Below are 21724 nucleotides of genomic sequence, written 5' to 3' on the forward strand. Positions count from 1 at the left end.
TAAATCCCCAACCCCACAAGCAGACCATTAACACAACCTCCTTACAAGTAAAGTTCAGATGTAGTATTGCCTTAGAAATGACCTCATTTCAAGCCTGATCCCTGAAAGTACGCACAGGCCACCATGGTTGGTTTTTTGGTTACACCCAAATCTTTGGTCTTCTTTTATTTTATTTTTTTAAACATTTATTCATTTATTACATATAAGTTACACTGTAGCTGTCTTCAGACACACCAGAAGAGGGCATCAGATCTCATTACAGATGGTTGTGAGCCACCATGTGGTTGCTGGGAATTGAACTCAGGACCTCTAGAAGAGCAGTCAGTGCTCTTAACCGCTGAACCATCTCTCCAGCCCTGGTCTTCTTTTAGAGGTAGGTTTCTTAAGACCCATCATTCTTGCTGGTGGATGATCTCATCTATCACCCTTAGGTCCTTTCGAATTGTATTTCTCAGACAGAAACCTTGACTTTGGGTCTAAGGTGCAGTCATTCCTAAGATGAAAAGATCATATCGACTATTTAAAAAATACTTTCGTTGGGGTTGGGGATTTAGCTCAGTGGTAGAGCGCTTGCCCTGGGTTCGGTCCCCAGCTCCAGAAAAAAAAAAAACAAAACAAAATTTTCCTGCGATTTAAAATTATCAGGTATGGGCTGGAGCAAATGGCTCAGTGGTTAAGAGCACTTGTTGCTCTTTGCGGAGGACAGGGGTTCCACTTCAAGTACCCGAATGGCAGCTTACAACAGTCTGTTACTTCAGTTCCAGAGAATCCAAGGCCCTCCTCTGGCCTCTCTGAACACAGTCCTGCATGTGGTGCAGACCTGGAAGCAAAAAGACCTATACACATAAAATAGTAGCAGTAGTAGTAGTAGTAATAGTAGTAGTAAAGATATTTAAAAATTACTATGTGTTTTCAGCCACGATAAAATGAACTAACGTTCTTTAAGCTGAATCTAAAATTGTCTTCCTCCCATCTTCTTGGAATTCTTGCCATTTTGATAACTCCAGAGAGGCGAATGCTTTAAGCATTGACTCATCTTCGTGCGCGCGAGAGAGCACGCTTGGCACTGGAGTATGCTTTAATAGCTCTCACTCTGCGGAGCAGATGTTTGCATGTTTCGTGGGCATCATAAATATTAAGAACGGTGCTTGAAAAGCATCTCCCATTAATTGTTAATGTTCACTGCGTGGATGAGAGGGGGAAATCCTTGGGGGAAGATCAAGTCCATTTTCACGTCTAACATTCCAGTATTTCAATTCCAGGGCTGAAGCGAGGGAGCATTACTCTCCGGTTTCTGGACTCTCATCTGAACGCTCGAATTAAGATGATGCTCCGGCACCCTTGCTCCTCAGCGCTCCACGCCGAGACGCAGACTGTGTGGCTGCAGTAGGAGACGTGGAGAACGGGAGGCAGATGCGAATTCCAAGCCCAGCTCCATCTCTTCCTGGCTCAATGAGAATCACAGGTTTACTTGGCCTCCCTGAATTTAGGTATTTAACCTATGGACGTTGAGAGTCATGGCCTTGTGATAATTAAAATAAGCGGTACGTCTAGCGGGTCCTTTGTGGGTTGTTCTTTCTTTAGCCCTGTCCCACCCCTTTCCACCCTACCTCTAGATAGGAGAGAAAAGGATAGAGGGGAAAGGGTTCTCTGAATAAAGCCAGGGGTCAGAAACGGGTGAGGTTATTGTCAGACCACTTCCTGCTGATTTGGGGCATTGAGTTCTTTGGGGCAAGTTTGATCTTTGCGGTCGAGCTCTTCTTTTTCTTGCTGCTTCTTTTCTCGGGATTACTGAACAAACCACAACTAACAAAAACCAACAACCAACAACCATCCACCTGGCTTCTCAGGGCCCTAGCATTTATATGCCCTCTGAAAGTCCCCAGAATTCTAAATGTCACACGGTTGCAGGAACTGTCTGCATCTGGCAAAATCACACTTCTGCTAGAGCACGAGGAAAATCACAGTCTGCTGCTTCACAGTAGCCCCACACATGAGATTAAAACCAGAGCCTATTCTTATACCATTTCCGTGTTTTTTCTCAAGAAACCAAAATTCCAAAATTGTCACTACAGGTATGCGTATGTCTTTAGTTAGAGTTACTGTTGCTGTGATGAAACACCGTGATGACAGCATGCTGGGGAGGAAAGGGTTTACTTGGCCTACACCTCCAAGGTACATCACTGGAGGAAGTCAGGACAGGAACTCACACAGTCAGGGACCTGGAGGCAGGAGCTTATGCAGAGGCCATGGAGGCAGTGCTTATTGGCTTGTTCCTTATGGCTTGCTCAGCCTGCTTTCTTATAAAACCCAGGACCACCAGCCCAGGGATGGCACTGCCCACAATGGGCTGGGTCCACCACCATGTTTCACTAAATAAGAAAATGCCTTAGGGGTTGGGGGTTTAGCTCAGTGGTAGAGCGCTTGCCTAGTAAGCACAAGGCCCTGGGTTCGGTCCCCAGCTCTGAAAAAAAAAAAAAAAAGAAAGAAAAGAAAATGCCTTATAGACTCACCTACAACCTGATTTCATGGAGGCCTCCACAGTGCTGCAGGCGTGCGCTGGGATGTGTGGCTATTCACTGAGGGTCCATTAGTGATCTCTAACGTAAATAAATTCACAGATTAGCTAAAGGCCAGAGATGACCAATGTGACATGACCATGGTAAGTATTATAAAATTCAGGGGGAACTAATGGCTCTGTTCAGGTAAAGACAGAAGTGTGTTAAAATATGGGAAGCCAGGCATGGTGGCTCACATCTATAATCGCAGCATTCAGCGGTAGAAGCAGGGAGACAGGGATTTCAAGGTCGTCCATAGGCGCGTGGTGAGTTTGAGACCAGACTGAACTATGTAAGAGCTTGTTAAATGGGGGGTGGGGTAGGGTGCACGCCTTTAATCTGCCTTTAAGCATTTTGGAGGCAGGGGAATCTCTTTGAGTTCGGATAGCCAGGGCTCCACAGAGAGAGAAAGAAAAAGAGAGGAAGAACCCAGACACCTGCCTTAGGGGTGCCACGACATTCAACATAGTACAGATCACTCTTTTGTACCAAACACGTGAGCTCACCTTCCTACTGCAAGATTATCTGGTTCCCAGTGTAGCTAAGAAGACAATGCTTTCAGATAAAAATGAGAGGTCCATGACCATCTCCACCCCAAAACCCACTAAAGCTCTCTGGCACTGACCCGTGTGTGCTGATTAGTTATACCCTGAGCAGCTGCACATGAAGTCAGCTGAAATTCTAAAATCAAGTCATGCACAGCTCCAAGCTGGTTCTTTTTTCCCTGGGATGAATTTTAAACTGTTGCAAAGTCTAAATTTTAAATCCTTCAGTATATCCCCCCCACCAAAGAGTCTGATTCAGTAAATTGCAAAGAAAATAGAAATGAGAACAAAAATTACAGGAAAAAAAATGAGGTTCCTTTTTAAAACAACATGGACTCCGTATCGGCCGCCGGGAGTGGTCAACCTCCTTTACAGGTTAAAGGTTAGTTTTGTTTTTGTTTTCCTTTTCTCAGTTCTAGGTTGGAACCCATGCTAGGCAAACATTCCACCACTGAGCTACAACCCTAGGCTCCTGCTCTTTATGTATCTCATAAAAATATTGCTTTCTCTGTAACCCAGCCTAATAAATACATTAAACGTATTGTGCTCCAAGCAGGAGCTCAATTGTTAGTCTATGTCATAGTTAGATTTGTCAACTTGATGCAACCAGGGTCACCTGAGAAGAGAGTCTCAATTGGGGGATAGGCCAGATCAGACTGGCCTGTGGGCATATATGTGGGAATTTTCTTCATTTATTTTTAATTGATGAAGGAGGGCCTGGCCCACTGTGGGCGGCACCATCCCTAGGCAGATTTTCCCAGGGTATATAAGAGAGAACCTGTGAGAGAGCTTGCCAGCAAGTAGTGTTCCTGTATGGTTCCTGCCCTGACTTTTCTCAGTGATGTATTGTGACCTGGAAACACAAGCCAAATAAACTCCATCTTGACCAAGTTACTTTTAGTCAATGTTTTATCATACCTACAGGATGAAACAAGGAGTATCTAACTCATAGTTCCACCTTTCCCTAGGAAAGGTATCAGAGAGAAGGTGACCTGAGGCTACCTCCAGGGACCAGACTGGACCTTCCTAGTTGATAAGTGCAGTGGGTAATTTTGAGATCTTCACCTCACTGGTTTTCGCCCCACTCTTTAAGGGTTTCACTTTCCTGAGGTGCCCTTTTCCTCTGGCTTCTTGCAGTTATGTCCTCCTGTCTTCAGGATGCTCTCAGCCTCTTTCTACATCTATCTTCCTCCAAATTTCACGTGAGTGTCCTTTCCCCTGACCCTGAGTCACAGGCCTCAGCCGAGGATGTGGGCGTCGCCTATATCTAGACAAGTGACTCATAGGTCAGCAGTCTCCTTACCCGAGATTCAATTCCTGTATCCACTTAGCTTCTCCATGGCTCATGGGCACCCCAAGCTCCAAAGTGGACCTCACCATTTCATCTTGAAGTCTGTTTGTCCCGAAGCCAAGTATGGCTTACACACCTGTTGCCCAGTACTGGAGCTGAAGCTAGGAGCCTGCTCAAGCCCAGGAATTGGAAACTAGCCTAACAGTATGGTGACACACACACACACACACACACACACACGCACGCACACACACACACACCCCTTTCCCGTACACTTTCCTAGTGTTACATAGCACATTAATGACATGCCACTCCCTCAGTTAACCGTGCCAGGAACTTGGGAGCCTTCCTTCAGATTGTTCTCTCCCTTCATCCTAACTATTCTAACCAAACAATGTTTTTGGCTTGGGCCTTTTTTCAGATGAGATCTCACATAGCCCAGGCAGGCTTCAAACACCCTACATAGCCAAGAATGACCTCCCACTCCTGATCCTCCTGAGCCTCTACGTCCTGAGCACGGACCCCTCACACCTCACCAAACACTGTTTTCAAGACCCGGTTTCAACACTGAAGTGCTTGTAGATGAGCACCACATTTGTTTTCCACGTTAGTGAATGCTAAGCCCCTGTTCTGTGCAGTCAGGGACACCACCCATCTCTAGATAATGTGGTTTTCGTTGTCCCTAGTGGAAACCCAGACCTATGAAACATTAACTCTTCCTTCCCTCCTTCTCTCAGCCCCAGCAACCATTACACTTCCTACGTGCATTTCACAACTCTAGTCGTTCATCCAGGGGAATCACAGTCTGTCTTTGGGATTGATCTCTTTCACTTAACATGGTGTTATCACAGATAACGGAACAAGTGTCCCAGGCTAGCCCATATGTTAGGTTGTTCTTCCTTTTCTGAGGTGAGTAGTACTCCACTTGCTGATATCTGGCACGTTGGTTGGTCCACACATCCACTGATGGCCACTTCTGACTATTGGAAACAGCGCTTCTGGGAATGCGTGTGTACACTACATGCCCAAGCCCCTTTTGAAATGTTTTCAGAGGCGGGATGGCTGGGTTCTATAGAGACTCTGTTTTTAATAATTCTTTTTTAATTAAATGTATTTATTAACTGTGCATGTGTACCAGTGTGTGGAAATCAGAGGACAACGTGCAGGGGTCAGTTGTCCTGCAGTGGAACTCGTGATTTAAATGCAGCTTGTCAGGCTTGACAGAAAACACCTTTGCCTGCAGAGCCATCATTCTTAATAAAATCTTGAGAAGCCATCACACCATTTCCCACAGTGCCTGTGCCCTAGTGCACTCCCATCAGGGTGACTGGTTTCTCTGCACATTGGCTGACAGTTGGGTGGAATGTTGTTCTTTCCATAATGGTCATCCACGTGGCATGACAGATTCTATCATTGGGATTTTGATTTGTATTTCTCTGGTAATTAGTTGTTTCCAAACCCCCACCCCCCGTGTTTGTTCTGTTTGCCATCTTTGGGGAGAACTCTGTCCGTATCCTTCCTCCATTTTAAAATGTGGTTGCTTAAGGATTTTATTGTCCTTATTGAGTTATGGGAGTCATTTAATACATTGTAGATCTCAAACCTGGTGGCACATGCCTTCCATCCCAGCACTTGGAAGGCAGAGGCAGGTGGATCTCTGTGAGTTCCAAAACAGCCAGAGCTACACACTAAGAACCTGTCTCAAAATAAATAAATTCTAAATATCAATCCTCTTTCAGATAAGTAATTAGCAAACCCTTTTTGTTTTTCCTTTTAAAGGCGGTCCTTTTATTTGTAGTCGTCCTTCCTTTATGCCAGGGTTGGGGGGCGGGGCGAGGGCGGGGCAGACGCAGGTACACGGTGGTCAGAGAAGAACTTGCAGGGATCTGTTTTCTCCTGTGTGGGATGTCAGGCTTGCCCACAGGCGCTGGTGCCCACTGAGCGGACTCATCTGTCCCTTTCCTCTCCTTGCACTGCTGGATCAAACCCAGAGCCTGTGCAAGACAAGCACTGTACGTGAGCAGCCTCCACAGCTTTGGAGCCTCGCTGGTGCCCTTTCAAACACAAAAGATTTCCCTCCCAGATTTTGATGAGGTCCAACACATCTATTTGTTCTTGTCTTGTCTGGGCTCAGTATAATCCAAAAAACTGTCACCTACTTCAATGTCATGACTCTTCCTGTTTTGTTGTTGTTTAATGAGAGTGTTAGTTTTTTTTTTATTTTTTAAAAACAGATTTTTTTTTCACACACTATACTTTGATCGTTTTTTCCTTCCCCCAAGTCTTTCCGGATCCTCCCCACCCAACTTTATGTTCTCTAGATCCCTCTCTCAAAATAAATAAAACAAAACAACAGTAACCAGAAAGCCACAAAAATGCTAAATAAAACAAAAAGTCTACAGATTTTACAAAAACAAACAAACATGGAATTCATTATATGTTGGCTAACTCCTCCTGGGCATGGGCCTGCCCTGGAGTGTGCTTGATACACCCAGGGGCACAGTGGAGAAAACTGATTATCCCTTTGCCAGTGGGTATCAATTGCAGATGCCTTCTCGGCTAGGGGTGGGGCCACCATGTCCACGTCCCACGTCAGTACTGAGAGTGCACCTGGCTTGACCTTGTGTAGGTCCCGCGCGTGCTGCCGTAGCATCTGTGACGTCGCAGCGGCGTCTGTGACGTCACGTGTGCGTCAGTCCTGCTGCGTCCTTGAGTCATCCTCCACCTTTGACTTTTTTTTTTTTTTTTTTTTTTTGGTTCTTTTTTTTTTTCGGAGCTGGGGACCGAACCCAGGGCCTTGCGCTTCCTAGGTAAGCGCTCTACCACTGAGCTAAATCCCCAGCCCCCACCTTTGACTTTTACTATCCTTCTGTCTCCTCTTCTGAGTAGATTCCTGGGCCTTACGTGGAGGGGTTTAATGAGCACAACCCATGAAGAACTGAGTGCTTCAACGTCTTACTTTTCACACGTCATCCAGTTACGGGTCTCTGCATAAAAAAAAAATCCCATCAACTGCAAGAAGTAGCTTGGCTGATGAGGGTTGTGCAAGGGATGGATCTATAGGTACAGCCGTATGTCATTAGGAGACATTTTAATGCTATCTTCCACCTGAGATTGGCCTCTGGCCTCTATATACACGTGTGTCTGAATATGTTTGTGTGGGTGGAGGGGACGCCATGGTAAACGTGTAGAGGTCAGAGGACAACTTTCAGGAACTGGTTCTCACGTTCCACCATGGAGATCCTAGGGATTGAACTCGGGTCATCAGATTTCTCAGCAATCACCTTTATCCATCTTGCTGGCCCCATTCTCTTAAAATAGAGGCCCACTGTTCTTTGAAAGAAACTATCCTTCACAGGTTAGTAAGATGGTCACTGGTCTTATGGTGTGCTGGTGAAGGTAACGTAAAAACTGCCTCGCTGGCCTTTGTGTTAAATATCAATGCAATGAACATGTTTTTTTTTTCTCTTTTTTTTTTCATTTATTTTACCTGTATGAATGCGATGTTTTTGGTGCACACCAGAAAAGGGAGTCAGATTCCATTACAGATGGCTGTGAGCCACCATGTGGTTGCTGGGAATTGAACTCAGGACCTATGGAAAAGCGGCCAGTACTCTTTATCGCTGAGCCATCTCTCCAGCCCCACGTGACTTTTTTTTTTTTTTTTAAATTAAAGACCTGGTTCTGAGGACCCAGGTTCAATTCCCAACATTCACATGATGACTCATAACCATTTGTAACTCCAGCCCTAGGGGGTCTGACACCCTCTTTTGGCTTATAAGATGCACGCTTCCAGGTGCACACAGACATACATTCAGACATACTAACATGCATGTTAGTAAAATAAAATTTTAAACCAGTCTACCTAGGGCTAAGCATGGTGGTGCACGACTATAATCACAGCACAAAGAGGAGGAAACCCCCCCAAAAAACAAACATTAAATAAATAAATAAATAAATACCGTATCTTCTCTTTCCTGCATTGCATAGGCTTTTAACATTTTTCCCCCAGTCTCGACTTTAAACAATACACATAGGCAAAGATGAAAAAAAAGCCAAGCTCGTAATTTATTCTATGAGTCATATGTAGACTAATAGTGAAATTCTTAACACGGATGCTTCCCAAAGCATTCGAAAGTTCATACAAATTTATGCATGGAAACAGGAAGGGCTACTATCAAAATGCTACTCTTCCATCAGCTCTGGGCGCCAGCAGAAGTAGAGGCAGGTTTTTTTTTTTTTTGTTGTTTTTTGGGTTTTTTTTCTCTGCCCATATTTTCAGATTTCCTCAAGTAAACATATTAAAGTGTAGAGATAATTCTTGGGAAAAAGAAAACTATCGTATGAGAAATGATCTTTGGGATATTAAGTCTGACATTTCAAAGTCTGAGTCTTCACTTAGCAGATTTTATCACGAGGCACAGGCTGGATTCGCAGCTCACCTGGCCATCTGTTGGATGGGACTGCGGGAAACAACCTCCTCGAACTGTTACTGTCAAAGCAGTCAGGAGCATTTAAAGCCCTTGCAAGGGGGCGGAGGTGCTATTTTCTTAGTGAACTGTGGCTTTCATTATCACTAGTATATGCTAAATATCTAAAAATAAACCCCCTCGGTGCCCTTGAAGCCTTATTTAAACATGTTTCCACATCAACACTAGACAAACGTTTAGATCCGTTAGAAAAGGGAATTCAAGAATTAAGCGTTGTGTTTTTAACTTTTCAGCTAATGAAGTATTTCAGATTCACAGACAATAACAAAAGAAATCCACCCACTCTCCCATTATTCTTATCAGGGAGATATCAGGACTTGAAAAGCCTCCCTCTCCCGTCCCCTCTCCCGGCAGACAGCCACTGCCCCTCAGCTGACTTCTGTCACACACACACACACACACACACACACTCATTATATATATATATATATATATATATATATATATATATATATATGTCCTACAGCCACACTTTATGCTCATAAATAATAATTGTTGTTCTAGAGAAGAAAGCATCTTTATGTTCTATGTGGTTTTGCTTATTTTCATGTTAGGTCTGTGGTGCTGAGGCCTGGACCTGGGCCCTGCGCATGAGTGTGAGGCAAGACCCCCCCATCACCTAGCTCACCTAGCTGTGCCAGCCCAGCTCGATGGTTTCTGCAAGGAACTGCAAATCTCAGTCGGAAATCCCATCCAGTTGGAATGTTTTTGGTCCTCGTCTTCCCATTGTAATTCTACATCTGCTTTCATAAAGCTTTGCTTTATCAAATCAAAACGACTCCCTTTACAAACCCCGCTTTTCACCTTGGCTCATGCTTTGCTTTAAACTCAGTAGCTACGGGAGGAACTTCCCTGAGGCTCGCTGGAGAACAGTGTGAATCCACCTTCTAATGGTGACTGGTAAGACGCAGAACTTTGAAAAGTAATCACAGCCTAATAAGTTTGTTCATTTGTTAAATTGGGGTTTGTTCTAGAATATTTATACTCCTGTGAGCACAACAAATCAACTCGGTCAGTTTAGCAAGGGACTGCGGCCGTACACAGCAATAAAATCTCCTCCTGATCCCTTAGTTAAATCGAAAGTACCAAGGAATTGTTGGGAAAGAACTAGTAATTTTCCAAATTAGTATAACAATCCTATTATTTTAAAATTTGTTATTCAACCTAAAAAATGTGATTTGTGGTGAGTGGGTAGCATAAATTTTCAAGTAATTTAACACAAAATACAGCCTGAGTTAATTAACTAATTAATAAATTGATGTCAGTTTGAATAGTGATCAGTGTGGCCCCTAACGGACAGCTCTCTCTGTTCCTCAGTAACCGCAAATCACCTACTTTCAAACCATTCTTGGTTGCCTCCCACAGTGGCTAACAAGCTCACTGGCAGTGTTACAGAATGGAGTGCCGGGTGCATTCTCAAAACCTAGACCTCAGGCTCCCGGTCTGGCTGCTGTGCACAGGTGAGAGAGAATCATCGAAACGAATGAGTCAAGTCATTGGTGAGATTTTCATTCTCAGCTTGCATCACTCTGCGCTAAGAGCTTTAAAGTCAAAACAGTGTCCATCTTCTAAGTATCATCTCCATGGTACCTAATCCCGTCAGAAATACTACTTTAAAAAACAAAACAAGGGCTGGGGATTTAGCTCAGTGGTAGAGCGCTTACCTAGGAAGCGCAAGGCTCTGGGTTCGGTCCCCAGCTCCGGAAAAAAAAAAAAAAAAGAAAAAAACAAAACAAAACAACTTTTTTTTAATGTCTATAAGTACTTTGCCCGCAGCTAGGTCTTTATGTTTGTGCACCATGTTTGTGTCTGGTGCCCATGGAGGTAGGAGCAGGGCCTTGGATTCCCTGGAACTGGAGTTAGACACAGTTATGAGCTGACGTACGGGTGTTGGGAACCAAACCCTGGTCCTCTGTAAGATCAGCCACTGCTCTTAACCGCTGAGCCATCTCTCCAAATCATCTCTAAGCCTTTACATTTGTGTGTGTGTGTGTGTGTGTGTGTGTGTGTGTGTGTGTTTCACTGCATGTAAGAAGAGGTCAGAAGATAACTTGTTTGTCAGTTCTCTAGCTGTGTAGGTTCTGGACATCAGACTTGGGTTATCAGCTTTAGCACTAGACTTCTACCTGCTGGGCCATCTCTCCAGCCCCAGAAGTACCATTCTTTGTCAAAGTAACAATATAGTACACCCCTCACTCTCTCCCCTTTCCTTTGACATCTGCCATCTAGTCCAGAGTCTCGTTGCCACCACTGGTACTAGGAACAAGGGAAGGGGCTGGGGCTGTAACTCCATGGAAGACTACTTGCTTACTATACACATGGCCAAGTAACTCCCCCCGAAAAAAATAAGGATTAAAATCAAGAATGAGCCAGGTGAGGGCAGTGCTTGCCTTTGATCCCAGCACTCAGAAGCAGAGGCAGGCAGATGTGAATCTGAGGTCAGCCTGGTCTACAGAGTGAGTTCCAGGACAGCCAGGGCTACCCAGATACATTATATCTAGAAAAACAAACAGATGCAAGAACAAGAGAGTTGGAGCGACTTCTCTCCAGATTTTTTAGCTTGGTTTGGTTTCCATCAGAAAGGGTCTTGCTATTAACTAGAACAGCCTCAGCCTCACAATTGCTGGGTTACGACATCACGCTACTACACTTTCCAGTCTCTTTTGCCACTAAGAAACAAACTCCTATAACTCAATTTAAAAACAAACGGGGGGCTGGGGATTTAGCTTAGTGGTAGAGCGCTTACCTAGGAAGCGCAAGGCCCTGGGTTCGGTCCCCAGCTCCGAAAAAAAGAACCAAAAAAAAAAAAAACAAAAACAAAAACAAAAACAAAAAAACAAAAAACAAACGGGCCTGGAGAGATGGCTCACCAATCAAGAGCCCTCACTGTTTAGTTAATCACAAGGACTGACCCTCCCACCCCAGCAACACAGCCGGCAGACACATGGAACCCCAGCCCTAAGGGAGCAATGTCGTCCTCCGGCCTCCTCACGCACACACACAAGTGTGCACGACCAAACATACATGCGCGCCTACACTCAACAAAGAGACATCATACACACAAATACGAGTAAATAAATCTTTGAAACAACACAATAAAGATGATCAGCCAGGCGGTGGTAGCCTGTACCTTTATTCCCCATACTCAAGAGGCAGAAGCAAGCAGATCTCTTTTGAGGCCAGCCTGGTCTACAGAGTGAGTTCCAGGACAGCCAGGGCTACACAAAGAACCTTGTCTTATACAAGATAAAAACAAAAAACAAAAACAAGCCTGAGGCTCAAAAGGAGACATATAGTAATGGCCAACAAGCAAATGAAAGACCCTTGTCTTCATTAGTCCTTAGAAAATGACATCAAAGTACCATGAGAATCCCCTTCGAAATCCTCAGGGTAGAGTTAAAGGTCCAATACAGGTACCCATAGGAAGAAGCTGAAACTCCTACGTCGCGGGCTGGAATGTAAAAAGGTGAGTCCACTTTGGAACAGTCTGACGGGTTCCCAAAAGATTAAACACAAAGCTACCACAGGGACTAGCAGTTTCTCCAATACAAATGAGAATCCCATGTCTACACAAAAATGTGTACACAGATGTTCACAATAGCCAGTGCCTATCACTGATGGATATTTACACGGGATAGGACATCTACATAGGATGAATTCTACTCAGACATCCAAAGGAATCAAATACAGTTGTCACCTTCAAAAGATGTACAGACTTGACAGTTTTATACTAAGGAGAAGCCAGCCACGAAAGATCACATTTCTGGACCCGCAAGATGGCTCGGTAGGTAAAGGCATTTCCCTTCTGCCTGAGTTTGATCCCTAGGACCTCCGCCGTGGGAGAAGAGGTGTGATTCCAACAAGTTGTATTGTGACCACACAGGTGCCATGGCTTGTGCACACCAAACCCACACTCACCCCTCCCACCCACAAACCAAATATATAAAAAATGTGAAAAATAAACTTAAAGATAGCCAACTAGTGGAAAGAAGGGCTTTATTTTAGCTTGCAGGCTATGTCCATCATTGACAGAAGTCAGGGCAGGAACTGAAGGCAGGAACCTGGAGGCAAGAACTGACACAGAGGCCAGGGAGGAACTCTGCTCACTGGCGTGCTCTCCAGCTTAAGTTTTCTTCTACCCACCCTGCCCCCTACACACCCGGACTGCCTGCCTGGGATGATGTCACTCACATGGGCTGAGCCCTCCCATGTCAATCATCACTCAGGGAAATGTTTCCACAGAATTGCCTACTAGGCCATCCGATGGAGGTGTTTTCTCAATTAAGGGTCCTCATCCCAGTTCACTCTAGCTTGTGTCAAGTTGATCCCCCCAAAAAGTAATAAATAAAATGAAATTTAAATTTATAAATAAATAAATAAATAAATAAGACACAGAAGATAAGCATTTCTCTTAGGATTTAAGATCACTAAGGACTAGGGATAAAGTCTTCCCCCCCCCCCCCGAGATAGGGTTTCTCTGTGTAGTCCTGATGTCCTAGAACTCACTCTGTAGATCAGGCTAACCTCAAACTCAAGAGATCCACCTGCCTCTGCCTCTGCCTCCGAGTGCTGGGATTAAAGGTGTGTGCCCTCACCCCATCAAATGAGAAACTCTTTTTTTTTTTTTAAAGATTTATTTATTGTATATGAGTACACTGTAGCTGTCTTCAGACACACCAGAAGAGGGCATCGAATCTCATTACAGATGGTTGTGAGCCACCATGTGGTTGCTGGGATTTGAACTCAGGACCTCAGGAAGAGCAGTCGGTGCTCTTAACCACTGAGCCATCTCTCCAGCCCATCACAATGTTTTGTTTTTTTTTTTTTTTTTTTTTTTTTTGTTCTTTTTTTCGGAGCTGGGGACCAAACCCAGGGCCTTGCGCTTCCTAGGTAAGCGCTCTACCACTGAGCTAAATCCCCAGCCCCCAAATGAGAAACTCTTAAGATAGCGTTCAAACAGGAGGTTGAAATTGTCTGTGAGGTCAAGTGTGCTCGGTGGTTTATCAAAGATGTGAATTCTAGAAAGCAGATGGATCCCCGGTCATCCATCTTTGCTTTATACCACAGCTGGCATAGTAGATGTAAATAAAGAATAAAGAACAAAGAAAGGAATGATTAAATAAATAAAATTACTTTTAGTAAAGTTACGTTCTCTGCCCTGGTTTATATACAATTATCCTAGACTGGTAAGATCTTTCTAAATTATATTTATATTCCTTTAACTCTGATAATATTTTTTCATATAACAGTACTTCTGAAATCATAGTGCCTCTCTTATGGGCGATTTATCTAGATAATGTGATGTGAGTTTTTTTTCTGAAAAACTGTTATTAAATCAATGGTACATCTTGTGACCATTGGCATCCCAGGGCTGAGGGACCGAGCTTGTCGATAATATCTTGCTGTAAAAGTTTTGTGTCATCAGACGATGTAGGAAGCATACATAGGAGTCATTTAAAATGTTATGTGTGGAGAAGACAGACAATCTAACGTGGATACATAGAAGACCCTGACTAGGACCTAAAAATCCCCTGCCTGGGTTTAGATAAAGAACGCATGGGTTGATGGTAACAGTGTTGTGAAGGCAAGAGGTCTAGGAGTTTCGATAACCTACAAGGTTGCTAAAATCATCCATGTAGCCAGACATGTCAATATACTCCATAATCCCAGCATTCGGGAAGTTGAGGCAGGAGAATCATGAGTTTGAAGTCAGCCTAGGCCTATATAAAAACAAAATCAAGGGGTTGGGGATTTAGCTCAGTGGTAGAGCGCTTGCCTACCAAGCGCAAGGCCCTGGGTTCGGTCCCCAGCTCTGAAAAAAAGAAAAAAGAAAAACAAAACAAAACAAAACAAAATCAATGTTTGGACTGGAGATGGAGTCAGCTAGTAGCTTACTTGTCTACCCGGCAAGGGGTGGATTCCCTCCCTGCAATAGCATAGGCCGAGCATGGTAGCACACACCTGCAATCCCAGCGGAGACAGGAGGATCAGAGATTCAATATCCTCAATTCTATATAGCCCGACCTGGGCTACAGTGAGACTCTGTGTCAAAAAAATGTGCTATCAATAGGCAAAAGTTATCAATATGACTAGGTACCAACTCAAATTAAGATTCATCTTCTCAGCACTGTGAGACAGAGGCAGGTGGATGTCGGAGTTCAGGGAAGTGCTGATGGTATCTTCTACCCATGTGCTTGAAGAGGGAAGTGTGCCCACCCACGAGCAAGCAGTAAAAACAAAACAGAGCTCTGGACTTAATTACCGAGCACCCCGCCCCCCAAACCATTGTTCTTAAGGTTCCTCTGACTTAAGATATGGCATAAGACGATGGATTTGTCTGTGCTACTTCTCCCTGAGGGGAGTTAGTGTTAAACAGATGAAAAATGAAATCGCCACGGATGGGCGTTAGTATGTGGCTGCAGGCAGCTTCGCCATGAAGATCCTTACATGGCAATAAAGTCCGAGCCCTGTGGAATGGACCTGGATGACCGGAAGTACTCCGACCTGGTCCAGAGGCTCTGCAGTACAAAGATGAGAAGAAACACTAGTGGGAAAGTCTGGCGCGTGAAGAGCCACATCGGGGCTCCTGGGCCTTCACCTGTCTCGCCCTGTTTGTGCCCTTTCTCCTCCTGTGTTCATTGCTGGATGCTTGGTCCTGACTTCTTTATCCAGGTGCTATATCTTCTTTAATTCTCTCTACAACCCCTTTGGGTAGGCACTGGTATTTTCCATATCTGGGGCGAGGGTGGGGGTTATCGATTCCTGCCCATTTCTCCGCCTATCGCTAGTGCTGCCCCACCCTCACCCCGCCCGGTCTCAGCTTTTAGAATCTTCCTTACAGCCAGGCCAGCTCAACTCCACCATCCGCTCGCACGAGCTGCTCCTGGGCCTGCTGTATTTATCTCTGTTTAAAGGAAGGCTTTGCCCAAGCCTGACCTATCAGACGGGCAGTATTTAATCCAGCCTCTCCTTGCTGCCAGGACGGCTTAGTCTTGGCATGTAGAATCTGACAGGTACAAAAATGCTAGCACATTTGGGGGTCTTTTGGGGGAGGTCTGTAGGGTTGCCTCAGATCAGCTTAGTCTCAGACTGGTGTTGTTCCATGAGCAGGGGGCTGGGGGTGGAATATTTGTTCATTCTGGAGAACCAAAAAGGGTTTTGGACTTAATTACAGAGCATAGGAAAGGGGGTTCCTACAGGAATGTGGGTGCTCACCCCGAAAAGGGTCATACAGGAAAGTCTTTACCCAGAAGCGAAGGTGCTTTCGGACAGCCTCCGAGATGGATACCCACACACCCCTAGCCTTCCCCAGCCAATAGACTCTAGTCCCTCCCCAAGGCCATGTACAGTCCTAGCAGTTGCATACCACAGGTGGGAGTGAGCTGCCGGATATGCAGGAGAGGCCCCAAGGTGGAGGTCGTTTGTCTCAGAGCAGCAACATATGGCTACCAAGGCTCATTCGGTCCAGAACACTTACTTTCTGCTCTAGACCTTGTAGTTACTGGATCTTTCTTTCATGTAATATCTTACACGATTATTTAAGGTCTCGTCTCTGACAGAGAAACGCTGAAACAATGTTTGGATATTTATTTATATAACCACTCATTTATAAAATTTTAAAACAGTCTAAGAGCTGTGGCACTGGGCATAGCTCCAGGCTCCCAGTAAGAGCCGATTAACTCTATGCTCTGTCTCCTCCCCTTTCTCCTCGTCCTTCCCCTCCCTCTCCTCCTCCTCTTCCCCCTCTCCTCCCCCTTCTCATCCCTCTTCTCCTCTTCTCCATCTTTGGAGGTGGGGACTCCCCTCAAACTCATGGCCCCCTTGCCTCATCCTGCACCAGGGTAACCTGGCCATGATACCTCTCAGGGTACAGAAGTTTGACTGTGTACAAGTCTCGAAGCATTAATAAACACACGAAGGATCTCCTGTAACCAATTCCTGACTGTTTGCCTTGGCAGTGGTCTCCAGGATTCATGATGTCATGCCTGACAGTTTCTTTTTTTACTCCAATATGAAGGTAAATCAGACAAATTCTTATTGTTTTTTAAAAGACTCTTGGGCAAACGTGTCTACACCAACAGCAACAGCTGCATTAAAAGCCGGTGAGGAAGACAGATTTGGGGTGCACCTGTAAAGTACTCAAGGATACCGTGTCTTCTGCATTCAGTCCCTGGTCACTTTGATCCCGGCTGCTCCCATTTCCACCCCCTTCCTCATCACCGGATTCACCCAGGCTATAGATAAAATCTTGCAGAGACCAGAGACCTCGGCAATCCAGCGGCAGCTCCCCAGCCTTTGTCCCGGATTGTTCTGCCTTATTTTAGCACCTTATATTTCCCTCCCACTTTACACCATGACAGTCTTGTATTGAGATCGGTCTGTCAAACGCCCCATGAAGGGAAGCGGTTGTCAGCCTCAGAAGATCTGAGCAGTTACACACCTGGCTCTTTGCAGTGGGCACTTCAAAGGCAAAGCAATCTAGCCACGGAGGGAGGAAGAGCTCAACAGAAATTATGACTTTTCGGGGTCTGGACTACTTTGAAGACCAAAGCGTGTTTGATCCTTGCTCTGATACTGGCTTCCTGATCACGCCACGCGCAGAGTGTTCTTGGACGGCGAGTGGCTCACTCTTGCCCATGCCCCCTTCTAAACAGTAAGCATAAGCATTAAGGCAACGTGGTGCTTAACAAATGCATGGCCAATGCAGACCTCCTCTTTCATGGAGTGTTCTCAATTCATCCTATTAGTTAAAATAAATAGGTATTCATTACAAAAAAAATTGTTTAAACTGTCAAAAATGAGAAATCTTAAAGATTGTATTTATAGACATCATCCAGAAAGATATTTCACCGCATCTTCTTTGGGGCTTTTATTTATACATTTTTAACAGCACTGGGATCATTCTAAAAATACACATATAGTGAGTATATACAGTTATGTCCTATTTTCACTTCTAATTATAACACAAGGAAGAAATGCATACTCTGGGAGCTGATATGAGTTCAGGGTTTAGTAAAAATAAGCCTTTCTCGGGAACTGGAAGCTGGGAGTGTAGGATTCTGATGAACCCCATCATTCTTCTGGTTCCTTTTGCCTTCGTAGACTGGATATTTCATTTTTCCTAGATTTTAGAGTGAGATTTTTTGATTTGAAACAGTGGGTATGATTGCTTTGCAGTTAAACTTTATGGGGAAAAATATGTATGAATTTAAAAGTTTTGGGAGCCAGATGTGGTGACGTGTGCCTTCACTCCCAACACTTGGGATGCAGGAGAACCACTGTACACTCAAGGTCTGTAGGGCTACATGATGGGATTCCATCCTAAAAATAACAACGATAATAATGTGGTTGATGACAGCTCGTCAATAAAGGTGCTTGTCACTGAGACTGACACCCTGAGTTCAATGCCCAGGACCCACACCAGGAGAGCCGTGATCTTCTGACCTCCACACTCGTGCTATGGAATGTATGCACACGCCACGCACACACACAAATTAAATAAATAAGTTTTAAAGTTTTAATTTTTTCAAAATACAAATCAGTTTGCATTAGGTTTGATGCTTATAAGCTATATTTATTTAGCACATTACAGACATCTAGCACTACCTTCGCGATGAAACCAATCCATTTCCTATACTAGGCTTCCCTGAGGCAGAGATTTAGAGACTCTATATTACAAATATTTATTAAACTCTTACATGTTATATCAGTTTCCTCCCACACACCCATACTGCAGACCTGGTATAAGACACATGAAGAGTGGTAATCAAGAATTAAATCTTTCTTTTTAAAAACTGTCAAAAGCTTGCTACATCAGCATCAAGCGACAGGAGGAGAAATGTCTCCAGTCTACTATACATCCCTGCGAGCCAGGTTTTAATTTGTTGCAAACGAAGGAAAGAGCCTATAAAAAAATCTTGGCAAAACACAGAACTGCTAATTTAATCAATTTTAGTAGTTAAAGCAGTGACTCCAAGCGCTAACACAATCTGTTGAAAGAACTACTTTCCAAGGTAGGGGAGATTCATTTATTTCTGCGTTTTCTTCCCAGTTTTCCAATCTAAGGATATGTGGGAAGCCATGGCTCACCCACTGAAAGCCTCCTCCCAAGACTGAGGAAACAGACCCCGACCCAAACAGGAAGGAGCCTAGAAGTGGCTCCATGATCCTGAGGGAGGGTGTTCAGGGCCGACCACTGGTGATTGACCGTGAAGGAAGACAGCATTCTGACAGTGCAGGAAGATGTGAAACTGGAAAGGGAAAAATAAAAACAAAAAAAGGTCACAATATATTATATGAAAATTAAAAAAAACAGCAGGAGAATCATGAAGTTTCTGAGACAGCAAATGTTTAAGGTTTTAATTTTAAACTGGTATATGGGTTAGAACTCTTGGTGGTTTTGATACAAAAAAACCCCATAGTTTATTCAAAACAACCTGTAAATAAGGTTCTTCATTTAGTGTGAAAGCTGGAGGCCAGTAACAATTTTGTAGACATAGAGTGTGAAATTAGAATAAGAATTAGAATGAGAGAATTCACTTTTTAAAGTTTTTTGTTTTTATTATTTATTTATTTATTTATTTATTGGCAGTGGTGGTGGAGATTGGAGTGAGACAAGGTTTCTCTATATAGCCCGACTGTCCTGAAACTCATTATATAGTGCAGGCTGGTCTTGAACTTATAGAGATCTGACTGCCTTTGCCTGCTGAGATTAAAGGTGTGTACACCATGCTAAGAGTTCAGGTTTTTTTTTTTTTATTTAAAGCATATGAACCTTATGTAAATACAATTTAGGGGCTTTCATCCTCATGAACAGAGGCTGACCTAAGTGTGCAAAAGGCCATGTCACGGTGGCATTATTTGCTTTATCAACTTTCGAATTCCTTCTAAAAAAAAAAAAAAGAGGTTATTTATTTTTAAAGTACAGCTTGGTTTCCTAGTGAGTTCCAAGACAGCCAGAGCTACATAGTGAGACCCACCTTAAAACAAAAGCAGAGAAAATTTGCGCTGAACCCAGGGAAGGAGCTGGTGGCGGCTTCCCGTGTCCCAGAAGAAGGCTCTGCCTCTCGCTGATGTTGCTATTGTCCTGTCCTCCTTGCCTTTCAACTGGATTTTTTTTTTGCATATTTAGGAAAATATTTTTTTTTGGTTCTTTTTTTTGGAGCTGGGGACCGAACCCAGGGCCTTGCGCTTCCTAGGTAAGCGCTCTACCACTGAGCTAAATCCCCAGCCCCTAGGAAAATATTTTTAACGTATAGAATAGTCCTAAAACAGATGCTAAGGTGGAAACTGCAGATGAAGTTTCTAGAACACCCTGCCTATTATGATCAATTGATACTCTCGAACAATATCTATGGACATGTATGTCCAGTTTAGGCGTCTCCATTTATCATCCAATGCGTTCATCGGGGTTTCTTTGGCAGCAGTTCTGTGGTGCTAGGTTCCCCGTGCGTTTGTCACCACTGGTGCATCCTTCGTATCCCCATGAGAAGCCATACTGTCAGTGAGTGCTCAGTACCTGGAGATGGTTGCCATAGCAGAGACAGACATTTTAGGTACAGGAAATCCAAACACTGGAGTTCTCAGAGCATGAACAGTTTCCGAGAGCTGTATGCCATCTGAGGCTGTACGCATGTGGATCCCGGGGATGAAGAGTCAGCAGCCAAGAAGGCTTAGACAGTAGTTATCAAAACATGAGCCATCAGCCAGGTGTGGTGCACGCCTTTAATCCCAGCACCGGGAAGCTGAGGTAGGCAGATCTCTGAGTTCGAGGCTAGGCTGATCTACAAAGTGGGTTCCAGGATAGCCAGGGCTACACAGAGAAACCCTGTGAAAGAAAAAAGGAAGAGAGAGAGAGGGAGGGAGGGAGGGAGGGAGGAAGGAAGGAAGGAAGGAAGGAAGGAAGGAAGGAAGGAAGGAAGGAATCCAAGAGTAGAGAGACCTGTGACGCAGACCCAGATAGATCCCACAGGGGTTCAAGAGTCCATGCCTCTCACCCAGACATACACAGGTTATGAGACTCAGCAGGTAGGACAGAGGTAGCTTTGAAGCATCCTCTTGGGCTCAGTGTGTTTATGCAGGGAAATGAGAGACTTTGTAAATTCCTGAGAGTAACCCTGACTTAGGAGAGGGACTCAGGCACCCCACCTACTTTTGCACATCCCATGAAGAGTGGGTCATTAAAGTAGAAAGAAGCTGGAATAGGAAACTCCCCATCAGACAGTGCTATTGAGCAAAGACTGAGGCATGAAATGGGAGAGGGGCATTGGGAAGAGCTGAGGAGAACCAGTGACCAAGGTTGGGGCACTGCCTACCCGACCCTGATGCTGTAGTCGGTCCCCAGGAGCAGAGGAAGAGAGCAGTGGGAACTTTAAGGTGACTGGGTGACATGCAAACAAGCAAACACACCGAGAGCTGGAGAGATGGCTCAGTACATAAAGGTGCTGGTCGGGAAAGCGTGAGCCCTGAGTGTGCCTGTGCAGAATACCTGTGAAAGCTAGGCACCGGCACTAAGTGTCTATAGTCTTAAGGCTCCTACAGGTCGACGGGATGTGGACAGCAGAGAAGCTCGGGAAGTCTGAGGGGCAGGCAGCTTGGCGTATACAGCAGAACAACAGCAAAGAGACCTTGTCCACAGACAGGGTGGAAACCAAGGTCCAGCATGCAAGGTTGTCTCTGACCACCCACAGTGTGTGCACACATGCCCATGCTCACACAAATGAATGAGCATGCATGAACATAACACATACGTGCACACACAAGAGAGAGAGAGAGAGAGAGAGAGAGAGAGAGAGAGATTTATATTTTTTAAAAAGAACAAGTTGAGAGGCTAGAAAGATG

General features: G+C 44.6%; 1 long non-coding RNA gene across 1 annotated transcript; it reads left to right on the top strand.

The window, feature by feature from the left end:
* Window positions 1-7074: 7074 nt before the first annotated feature.
* Window positions 7075-9659, top strand: LOC120095332 (uncharacterized). The gene is made up of 2 exons (XR_010055277.1): window positions 7075-7457; window positions 9439-9659. It is a non-coding gene; the product is annotated as an uncharacterized LOC120095332 (long non-coding RNA).
* The last annotated feature ends 12065 nt before the right edge of the window (window positions 9660-21724 follow it).

The sequence above is a fragment of the Rattus norvegicus genome, chromosome 10 (assembly GCF_036323735.1).
Source record: "Rattus norvegicus strain BN/NHsdMcwi chromosome 10, GRCr8, whole genome shotgun sequence".
In the NCBI taxonomy this organism is placed as follows: Eukaryota; Metazoa; Chordata; class Mammalia; order Rodentia; family Muridae; genus Rattus; species Rattus norvegicus.